A 12,276-nucleotide genomic window follows, 5' to 3' on the forward strand; every position below is an offset into this window, starting at 1 on the left:
AAAAAAATAAAAAATAAAATAAGCGACATGAAGAGTGTTCATGATGTGGTAGAGAATAATGAAAAATAGAAAAATACCCGGAGGGGATGTTACTAATTAAGTTCCAACATAACTCATTATGGGAATTAGCTCGCATTTTGCTTCCGTTTTGTCACCCGTTAATGTGTTCAATTACTTTACGCACGCTGACTGGCATTTTCACATTATTATGTGCCATTCGTGTATCAGCAGAGAGGTGAGCCAGGCTAATACCCATATTAATAAAACACTTGAAAAATGTGAACAACTAATGAAGGGATAATAAACGTCTTTCTCGTGAGCTGGAGCTTATTCCAGCTGACTTCTGGTGAGAGAAGAAGGGCACAACTTAATCTTGCATGCAAGTGTCTGGGAATGGGGAATCAAACCCAGAACCTTTTGACTGTGAAGCAGTCTAACCACTCCATCACCGTTGACCGTACACACTCAATGGAACGCTGAAAGACAGTCATTCGTTCTCCACATGACGTCAATAGGTGGCAGTATACACACGTAACACACGCTGGCTCATTGCATTTGTCAATGTGGCTTTTGAAGAGCAATACATGAAGAAGACTGCTTCCTTTTTTCTTTTTTTTTTAAAGTTATCTAAAGCCTTCATGGTTAGAACTCATTTCATACGCAATACACAGACTGCTCTGGTTCAAGAGCTTATGTATAAATCGTTTTAGTCTCTGGAGTGCCCGCTCACCAATCAAGTGTTAAATGAAACTAATAAAAATAAATAAATAAATAAACTAATTAAGTCAATCAAATCTTTTATGAGTCACCCATTTCCTAAAATCTGAGCAAGCCGTTTAGAATTTGGCCTGTGACACCATGTGGCGGCTAACACTGTGACGTCATACCCAAAAGGTAAGCGGGTCTGCATTACGCGTTAGTTCGTCAGATTAGCTATCAGCGCTGTCACAGTTAGCTTCTAATAAGATGACAAAGCACAAACGTGTATTTTGCATTAGACGGGGCCACCCCTTCAAAACAGGCTAATTTTGTTGACTTGCTGGCATCAAAAAGCTTCAGTGGTTGCCCGAGGGGGGGGAAAAGACGTGAATAATTGAAAAAGGCTTCAGTGTATTTTTAAACTGCTTTTTACATTCATAATGAATCACTTGAATCCCGGTGACACTGACACTGATCATCATCATCATCATCATCATCTGGGAGTAAAAACTAAACTGCACTGACACAAATAAGTACACCACTAGCATAATATCAGGTGCCGAAAGCGAGCAACATGCTCCATGCCTTGTTTGTGTGTAAAACAAAAGAACAAAAATTGCATTCCACACAGATTATGTGTATGAGTTGCCATGTTGTAAACAGACCCCCCTGCAATATGCCGCTGATAAAAGGCATGTAATCATGATGCTGGTTCAGCGTTTTGCAGTTATGGACATTATGCCTTCAAATTGTGTGAAATAGGGAACACTGCAATGGGTCCAAAAAAGGACCAATGCTAGATTATTAACTAGTGCAATGTGTTGAGGATTTGATCAATCACGGTGGGTCAAGATTACGTACATGCATAAAAATGACAGCAATTTACTTCAACTTCAGTACACAAATGTCCAAAATGGCAACCTGCTTCAACTCTTCAGGCCGCCCAAATCCAATCTTCGACCCAACCTGCTGGGTCCAAATAACGAACCCAACCTTGGGTAAAAGTAACCCAACGTGCTCCAAAGAAAACAACCCAGCATTTTGGAGTGCGTAGGTTTATAATTACCGTAATAAGTCCTATTAGGCTGTCTATGTTGACATTGAATTTAGATGAAATTATATGATTTGATTTTTCACATTTAAATATAAAGATTTCATTATCTTTTGATTCGCGACAGTTTTACAATAAAAGCTCAACTGTGACTGACAAAACAGCTTAAAGAAATCACGCGTCGTTTTGAAAAGAAGAGCAGTGGAGGCTTGAAGGTAGATTCTGCACATCCATGTTGAAATCTGATTGGCTCCTCGAAGATCATGGACACGCTACTTTTGGCCCAATCACCCGCCAGCGTTTTCCTTCTCTTATTGGTCCTGGCAAACAAAGCAGGTGATAATGCGAGCATGATGTGGCTCGTCACATGTGAACAGCAGCAGCCGTTCCCCGCCCATGTTTAACATTCACCGCGGTCGGCGGCGGCGGCGCCTCGTAAGAAAAGCAAATGAGTGGAAATGAGCTTTTGAGGATTCCTAGCGTGCCAGCTAATCAACTCAGAACAAAGAACAATGGGAAAATAATTAGACGCTAATTAAATGCCAAAGCCGAGTCAATTCATTTTGCTTGTTGTTCATCATCAATTTTGCCATATTGGGGGAAAAGAAATCCAGTCGAGGTGGTCGTAAACAATATGAGAGCACTTGAGAGAAATAGACAGAGAGAGCGAGAGACCTCTGCAAAGGCTCAAAAGTTTGTCAAACCAATCAATGATTTGATTCTCAAAAATTCTGTCGATGTATGCATGTCTTGAAGCAATTGGAACAATATGGGGTGCACTACTTGACTAATAAACAACTAACTGACCAAGTGATCAACTCACTCACTAAATGACTGATCAACTAACTGACTCACTCAAGGACTGATTCACTAATAAACTAAGTGATTAATTATTCGCCTTACTCTCTCTGACTAACTCACTGAATGAGTCATTGACTAACTGGTCAAACAACTGAGTAACTAACTGACTGAGTGACTAGCTCTCTGACTCTCTAATTTAGTCGAGGACTAACTAACTAACTAACTAACTAACTAACTAACTAACTAGCTAACTAACCCCCGTACTCTCTCTGACAGACTAACTCATTCAACGACCGAGTCATACGCTGACTGACAAACTGATCAAACAACTGGCTGAGTGACTAGCTCTCTTACACACTCTCTGACGGTCTAACTAACTAACTAACTAACTAACTAACTAACTAACTAGCTAACTAACTAACCCCCGTACTCTCTCTGAAGACTAACTCATTCAACGACCGAGTCATACGCTGACTGACAAACTGATCAAACAACTGGCTGAGTGACTAGCTCTCTTACACACTCTCTGACGGTCTAACTAACTAACTAACTAACTAACTAACTAACTAACTAACTAACTAACTAACTAACCCCCGTACTCTCTTTGACTGACTAACTCACTCAAGGAACGAGTCATTAGCTGACTGACTAACTGGTCAAACAACTGAGTAACTAACTGACTGAGTGACTAGCTCTCTGACTCTCTAATTTAGTCGAGGACTAACTAACTAACTAACTAACTAACCCCCGTACTCTCTCTGACAGACTAACTCATTCAACGACCGAGTCATACGCTGACTGACAAACTGATCAAACAACTGGCTGAGTGACTAGCTCTCTTACACACTCTCTGACGGTCTAACTAACTAACTAACTAACTAACTAACTAACTAACTAACTAACTAACTAACCCCCGTACTCTCTTTGACTGACTAACTCACTCAAGGAACGAGTCATTAGCTGACTGACTAACTGATCAAACAACTGAGTGACTAGCTCTCTTACACACTATGTGACGAACTCAGTCAAGCACTAACTAGCTAGCTAACTAACTAACTAACTAACAAACAGACTGGAGCACTAATAAACTAACTGATTAACTAACTGACTGACTGACAAGTAAGAGGCTGCCTCATTTTCTAATTCTGGGTACACACAAGTGTCTGTTTTTGCCCTGATTTTGCCTCTTGCTGACAAAGGACGTCAAATGCAGATTTTAAGATTCTCTTTTGGTCTGAGATGTGTTAAGAGTTTGCTTGTTCCAATAATTGAGTCCCAAGCAGGCCTAACATAAACAATCCTAAACATGGTCAGTGTTTAATACTCACCAAAGACGCACAGCGGCAGTCTGCTTACACGAAACATATACGTCCATCCGTTGTGGTGTCGGGTGTCTACATTTCTTATCCTTACCGAATGGACGTGATCAGCCGAGAATCACAAATGGTTGGACTGCACTCGATATTCTGTCCGTGGGAAGTGTTGGACTTAAACATTGTGGCTTTACATTAGCTTTGTGTGGATTCTTGTTTTATGTCTTTTGTTTTGACTCGTGCCTTTAAAAACTCTTCCGTGTTTGCGCATTAAACGGGAGGCAGATTGATAACGACGACTTTGAAGGCAGACTCATGGTCGTTGGAGGCGACCATTCGTCCTGAGTTATCCCGAACAAATCAATGGAAGGCCGCCGGCGTCGCTCGTGAATATTCCAGCCACGTCCGGGGGCTGCGGCGGCCTGTCGGGACCTTGCCCAGAGGACGCCCGCGGGGGGTCACCCGGTGGCCAATCGCGTCGCCGCCCGCGAGGGTCGACGGCAATTACGATGCGAGGCGTTTTTTTTCATTAGGCGCTGAGGGGACGCCGGCGTGACCGGAGGGGCCGCCCAGCACTTTCCAGGCCTTTTGCACCCACCAGCCTGCTGCCTTTCAAATATTTACCTGCCGTGGTAAATGGTCCAGGTAAAGTTGGGCGCGGAGAGGCCAGATGTTTTTCGACGTGAAACGTGCTTTGGAGTTATGGAGCAGTTGAAGCGCTCAAGCTGCTTCCAACATAAAGCTAAGAAAATTGATCTGTGAGGAGAAAAGGGAGAAAGAAAGATATTTATTGTACATCTTTCAAAATCTGTAAATCGTTGAACAAATATTTTTAACGAGGATAATGAAAATAAATACTATTGTTTCATATTTTCATCAACATGTAATTATCTTTGGAAAAGTTTTTGAAAAATTGCAAATTTGCAATAATATCTATATTTGTTTCAACCAGAAACAGGTAATTCTAAAGGGATAATGTTATCAAGTGAAAAAATAAAAATAAATAAAAATAGATACATATTTGTGATTGATTTAACCGGCGGTATAAACAATTAGAAGTACGTCGGAATTAAAAAATGCAAATAAAAAAATACTTACTAAAAGACAATTAAAAAAAAATATTAAAAAACAAATAGAAGTAGTTTTTGTAATTTAATTTACAATTATAAGTATATTTTGAAATAAAAAAAATTACAAATTGAAAAAGTAAAAATTAGAAAAAAAAATACATATATATATATATATATATATATATATATATATATACACATACACACACACACACACACACACACACACACACATTTATTGATAATAGAGCAAAAACTGAAATATCTGTTGTAAATTGTTTTAATGCGAAGATACTTGTGTATGGAAAGACATGGGAAAAGTATTGGCACTTTAAAAAATAATTAATAAAAATAAAATACCCCCATACATGCTGAAGGAAAGTTTGTGAATGCGTTTCCCTGACATCCCCTGGATGTTGTCAAGCCGCCTCTTTAGTCACGTGACTCAGGATGTGCTGGCCTCGGCCGTCCTCTCTGATTGGCATCCAATTAGACGGCCGTAAAGTAGATGAGAGAGTGAGTTAAGGGGAAGCGGTCCCAGTGAGGCTGGGCGGATAATGAAAGAGGACATGCAGAGGACGGGAAGGTGTGAAGTCACTTCACGGGAAGACACCAAAGGCAACCAAGCAAACTTTCACACTTTCAACTCGCTGCTACTAACACGCTTTTGATTAAGGCTGCACCATTTTGCAAAAATATAATCTAATCAAGATATTTTTTTTTCCTTCAGTATTGCGATTGCGATTTAATAAGGTCCTCTTTCCATGCATTTTTAACATACACAAGCAGTAAATTAGCAGTGTATTACACTAAACAATACCTGATTTATTATTCATAAATGTTTTGGTCTTATAGTTTCGGCTTACACTAAAATGAAGGCAAATGAAACATATAACCAAAAAAGAAACAGAAAAGAGAAAAAACTACTACAACTAGAAAAGAATAAAAATAGATATCTATCTCACTGTCTGTTATGAAATCCCCAAATAATCCTTTAAAAAATAATAAAAATAAAAATGAATGAAAATCAGACAATAGTGATTTTTGTTTTGGAAAATGACTCCACAAGTATCCGTCGAAATATGATCAAAAAACGGAATCCTCCACACTTAAAAATGAGTTTGTCAGTTTGTTAGCCGGCAGGATGTTGCGCTTTGCTGGCTTCTGTGCAAAAGGCACAAGCGAGCAAAAAATTGCAGCATGTTTTTGCCGCACGACAGAAGCAATGGAGTCTCATCCCGGTGGCGTGTGTGATGAAAACAGATGGACGAGATGATTGGCGGCGCGGTGTTAATTAATGTCATGAGCACGGGCGTCGGTTAACGGCCACACTGCACCACCGCCTCTCCTCAAGGTTGACTCGCGCCATATTTTTGCCCGGGTTGCTTGTTTACCCGCCAGATTTTTAGTGCCTCGTAACTCTTCGTTTATTAGCATATACACAGCCTCGATAAAAAAGCGCGTCGGCGGAGTGATGAGAATGATGGGATGTGCTCACCGTTCCGCTTCCTGTCGCACTGCGAAGCTCGGCTGCGGGGAAATCTCCGCAGAAAACTGAAATATGCGTAATACTGCTGACCTGACGGATGCCTCCCCCATCTGCGGTTGAGCAAACATACGCAGCCGGCCGCTGTTTGTTTGTTATAGCAGTCACATTAGTTATTCAGCAAGTGGGTATACCTTAGCATGTACATTGATCGGAATGAATGAATGGCATGTAATGCTGTTCACTCTGCAGCCGTAGAAATAACCAAGCAGGAAAGGTCTGAACGTTGGATTGCCTTATTAAATAAAAATGTATCAATCAAAGAAAGCTATGTCAAAGTTTCTTGATTCTCCATCGTTATCCTGACTACATCCGGAATTGTCAGGATGATTCCACCTCTAACTAACTAACTAACTAACTAACTAACTAACTAACTAACTAACTAACTAACTAACTGACTGAAGGAGTGGATCACTGACTAACTGATTGACTAACTGGCTGACTGACTAGATGACAAAACTAATCAAAAGACTGACTGGGTTTTGACTAACTAACTAACTAACTAACTAACTAACTAACTGACTGAAGGAGTGGATCACTGACTAACTGATTGACTAACTGGCTGACTGACTAGATGACAAAACTAATCAAAAGACTGACTGGGTTTTGACTAACTAACTAACTAACTAACTAACTAACTAACTGACTGAAGGAGTGGATCACTGACTAACTGATTGACTAACTGGCTGACTGACTAGATGACAAAACTAATCAAAAGACTGACTGGGTTTTGACTAACTAACTAACTAACTAACTAACTAACTAACTGACTGAAGGAGTGGATCACTGACTAACTGGCTGACTGACTAGATGACAAAACTAATCAAAAGACTGACTGGGTTTTGACTAACTAACTAACTAACTAACTAACTAACTAACTAACTAACTAACTAACTAACTAACTAACTGACTGAAGGAGTGGATCACTGACTAACTGATTGACTAACTGGCTGACTGACTAACTAGATGACAAAACTAATCAAAAGACTGACTGGGTTTTGACTAACTAACTAACTAACTAACTAACTAACTAACTAATTAAAGGACTGGATCACTAATTGACTAACTGATTGACTGACTAACTAGATGACAAAACTGACTAATCAAAAGATTGACTGGGTTCTGACTGACTAACTAACTAACTAACTAACTAACTGGAGTGGATCACTGACTAACTTATTGACTAACTGGCTGACTGAATAACTAGATGACAAAACTAACTAATCAAAAGACTGACTGGGTTTTGACTAACTAACTAACTGAAGGACTGGATCACTATTTGACTAACTGATTGACTGACTGACTAACTAACTAACTAACAAACTAACTAACTAACTAAAATTAAAACCCTGACTTGGTTTTGACATACTAACTGATTGGCTGACTGACTTATTAAGTGGATGACCGACAAATGACTTGACTGACTGACTGACTTTTTTTAGTGGTTTAAATTATTTGACCATCGCTTCACTTCACCTTATTTAAGTGTCCCTTGTACGCCTTGACTAACTGACTAAATGAATAATTGACATACTAATCTAATTGATTAAGGGCCCCCTAGACTGCAACCTTCAGGCTAACTGGCTAATGAACTACCTGACGGACGGACCAACCAACGGACCGACGGACCGACTGACCGACCGACCAACCAACCAACCAACCAACCAACCAGCCGCCTGACTAAGCCGTTACAGGAGTAACCAGAGCAAATAGTTTGGTTTCATCACGTGGTTGTGAGACTTTCTTGTAAGAATTTTCACCAACAAATGTTGAGAGTTCAGCGCTTTAAAAGCACACTTATGCCGTTCTCTTTTTTCCCTTTTTCTTTAGTGGCTGAGCTGCGACGCGATCATCAGCACTTTGGAGGAAAGTAAGTCTGACATTTTGTGAAGTAAGCCTCTGGATGGAGCGCTCATAAAGCTGACTGCCGCGGGATTTAAGACGACTCAAACTAATACGCTGCATTCCCCGCATGTCCTTACATAACACTCGCATGTAAAAAACAAACAAACATCAAATTCTGTTTGTTTCGGCGTCCTTGTGCTCACCTGACACGTTTTTATGCCCGGGATGACACGACCCGTCTAACGGTATGTTTGTCGCTCAGTCATGTTGATTTCCCTGGAGGGGCGGAGGAGGAAATCCACTCAGCGACGTACAGCTAAAGACGGGTGACAAATTCAAGTCGGAGACGGGCTAATGAATGCGGAGGCGTTCGACGCTTGCCGGAGAATGAGAAAAGCCTGAAAAGGCATGATGAAGAATCAACCTTGGGATGGTATATCCACACATAGGAGGCGTCCGTCACTCATATGAAGGGATGTAACGTAAGAGTCGCATCAGCACTTGGAAGGGACACGAGACTTTGCATTTGCAGTTTGTTCTGAAGCGCCACATCAGGTTTTCCTCCACCCTACTGAATGTTGACTCACACAATGTACAGAAAATCATCTCTGGCCATACAATATCGTGACGGCCCAACTACGAGAATTTGGCCCCCTAAACCTTTGGCAGAATGACCAACTGAATAACCGACCAACCAGCAGACTGACAAGGTAGCCATATAACATTTTCATTGACTGCTTATTTACATACCTGACCAAATAATTGAGTTAAGTGGCTGTCTAACTCGGTGGTCCCCAACCTTTTTTCTGCCAGGAGCTGGTTCATGGTTGGGCTGATATTTTGTGGACCAGCCACCATCCATCAACGAGTGTTGAAGTATATTTGCAGTTGGAACCTGATTGCGAATGGGTGCGGGGGTCTAACCAACGGACTGGATCACTTAACTGACTGGTAAAATGACTGATGACTTTCACTGCTTGAATAACTGACTGACAGATTTATTACCTAACTACCTACCTATCAAAACCCAACCAAAGGGCCCAACTAACTAACCAACCGACTGACTGAACAACTAAATCACTGACTAAATAACAACCTCATTGACTAACTCAAGAGCTGACTGTCTGATCAACCATATAATGAAACGTCCTACCTACCTACTACCAATCAAACTTAAAGACTAACTTACCCAACAACTAACTCGCTTACTAAATAACAACCTGACTAAGTAACTGAAAACCTGACTGTTTGACTAACCACATTACTAGATAATTGACCTACCTATCTACCCACCTACCGAATTGACAGACTAACCAACTAACTTATTGAGCAAGTAACGTATTGACTAAATAACATAAATACTTACCTAGTGACAAAACTAACTGACTGACTTACCGAACAACCAACTGACTAACAACCTGATTGACAAACTACATAATCAACTGACTGGGTGCACAAACATCCTGACTGACTAACCAACTACTTGACTGGAGAACTGACCTACCTACCTATCTGCCGAATTGACAGACTAACCAACTAACTTATTGAGCAAATAACTTATTGACCAAATAACAACCTGACTAGCTAATTGGAGAACTGACCTATCAATCGAACTGACCTACTACCTACCTACTTTCCTAGTGACAAACTAACGGACTGACTTACCGAACAGCCAACTGACTAACTGACTGGCAAACTACATAATCAACTGATTGAGTGCACAAACACGCTGACTGACTAACAAACTACTAACCGAGTCTGACTCATCTCATGACTAACTAACTAACAAATTAATTGACTGGTGAGCTGACTAACCAAATAAACCGAGTCTGACTCATCTCATGACCTACCAACCAACTAACCAACTAACAAACCAAACAACCAACTAACTAACCAACCAACCATCTAACTAACCAACTAACCAACCAACCAATTAACTAACTAACTAACTAACTAACTAACTAACTAACTAACAGTCTGTCCATCCACATACAGACAATTCCAAGATGTCTGTCCGCACGCAGCACGTCGTACGCATGTGATGAAGTGTCCGCTGAGTGCATTTAACATCAAGGTGTGCTGCAAAGTGTTCACTTGAATGCTTCTGTTCACTAAGGCGACACTCTCACCCACACGTGATGGATGGCTCGGCCCAGGACACAAATTACGCCGATCGTTCATCTCGTCCGAGGCGACGCTGAGGCGCACTGCCGCATAATTGAGAGCGTGTCAACAGCTGTTGACTGGAGGACGGACGTTAGTGAAGGGCAAAAGGTAGCGCTAACCATGTCCACAAAAAAAAAAAAAAAAAAACATGTCAAGAGGATTAAAGAAAATAAAATGACAATATATTAGCAAGCAACATTATTTCTATACAGATTTTGTAAATATTTCCGGTCACAATGAGTGTTGCTAGACAGAATAGTCAAGTAAAAATAAAAAAAAAAAAAAGTAAATGTTTAACATGTTGCTCTATTACCAAACATTAATGAAAAATGACACAAAGGTCTTGGGAACATTTGTATGAAATATTAAAATTACTGCTCTGGTTGGTACTGAATAGGGATGTAAAGATAACGGCAATATCGTGATATCGCGATATTAAAACTGCCACAATATATCGTCGTCATCATGTCACGCTATTAGAAGCAGCACATTTGTTAAAAAAAAAAGAAGAAGTCAGGTTGATTCCCATTTGTGCCGTTCTAGCACCCTCTGGTGGCAGTTTTTTTTTTGTTTTTTTTTAGTGCGGTTTAATTTTCACAAGGCATGTTTGGGCCCTTCAAATCCACACCAATGGTCAGATGAAAAGGAACGTAATTTGTCGATATGTGGAGGAACTCAATGTGTGCTTGCATTAGTGCCTCAATATGTATATTATATTTATATATTTTTTAATATATAATATTTAGAATATTTTATATTTTTAATTGCTTTAATGTACAAAAACACTATTTTGTGTTTCTTTTTTTTACAATATTGTGACTTTTTTTGTTATATATTATATATATATATATTATATATAATATTTATAATATTTTTTTATTATCGTCAACCTCCCCACAATATCGTGATAATTATCGTATCGTGACATTCATATCGTGATAATATCATATCGTGATGTTTGGATATCGTTACATCCCTCGTGCTGAACCGTACTTTTTTTTGTTTTTGGTTCTCTCCTGTATTGTTGCACCCTTGTCTCAAAAAAAGGTGAGGCTAACGAGGCCTTATTACGCAACCGGCATTTTTAGGGAATAGTGTGAAAAGTAAACAAATGAGCCCTGCTTTCCAGCCCTCGCGCCTCCGCCGGGAAATCCGAGCGAGTCGAGCGCAAAAGCGTTATGCTGATGAGAGCGCACGCGGAGTGAAGCGAAGTCGCGGCCCCGGAAAATGAAAAACAATGAGCTCAAAGGAGCTGAAAATCTCTTTGGGGAAAGGCAGACGCGCGATCACTCGACTGCGAGCAAGTCGGTTCCCCCCGAAGAAACGGCAAAATGAAAACAATCATTAGGGGAAAGTTTTAATCAAAAGAGGATAGACTCATATTGGAAATATTAACTCGGCGGCCCTGCTCGTTAGCCACATGCCCAATCTGCTCCATTGGAATATTTCTGCAGGCTTTTCATATCGTCTCAAAAGAGTGAATCTACAGGTACAGTCTCTTAGGATTGCACATTGCAACGCCAAAACCTTCCAAAAGTCAGCATATTCCTAAAATAGAATTAAAAAAAAATAAAATAAAAAAATGCACTCGGGCTAGAGGAAATACATTAAAACGTTATATATAATGTTATAATCTTACATTATCAACATGAATTAAGCCAGATTGTTTTTCCTAAAAATGTCAAGACATCACATTAGTAAAGATGTATTGTTAATGATTTTTTTTTTTTTTTTTTTTTTTTTTAAAGCTTTAGCGCTTTAACGCCCGAGCTAATTGCAGAGATA

The 12,276-nt window shown here is 40.0% G+C and overlaps 1 long non-coding RNA gene across 2 annotated transcripts in view; it reads right to left on the bottom strand.

Annotated features, from left to right (window-relative positions):
- Nucleotides 1-999: 999 nt before the first annotated feature.
- Nucleotides 1,000-12,276, bottom strand: part of LOC144020138 (uncharacterized) — a 137,086-nt gene continuing 125,809 nt past the window's right edge. The window contains exon 7 of one of the 2 annotated variants that reach the window (XR_013283810.1): nucleotides 1,000-2,070. This is a non-coding gene — a long non-coding RNA (uncharacterized LOC144020138). Of the gene's footprint in view, nucleotides 2,071-4,433; nucleotides 4,621-12,276 lie in introns of those variants that run through there. The other variant, XR_013283809.1, reaches the window with a different exon arrangement.

This window comes from Festucalex cinctus, chromosome 6, assembly GCF_051991245.1.
Source record: "Festucalex cinctus isolate MCC-2025b chromosome 6, RoL_Fcin_1.0, whole genome shotgun sequence".
Classification (NCBI taxonomy): domain Eukaryota; kingdom Metazoa; phylum Chordata; class Actinopteri; order Syngnathiformes; family Syngnathidae; genus Festucalex; species Festucalex cinctus.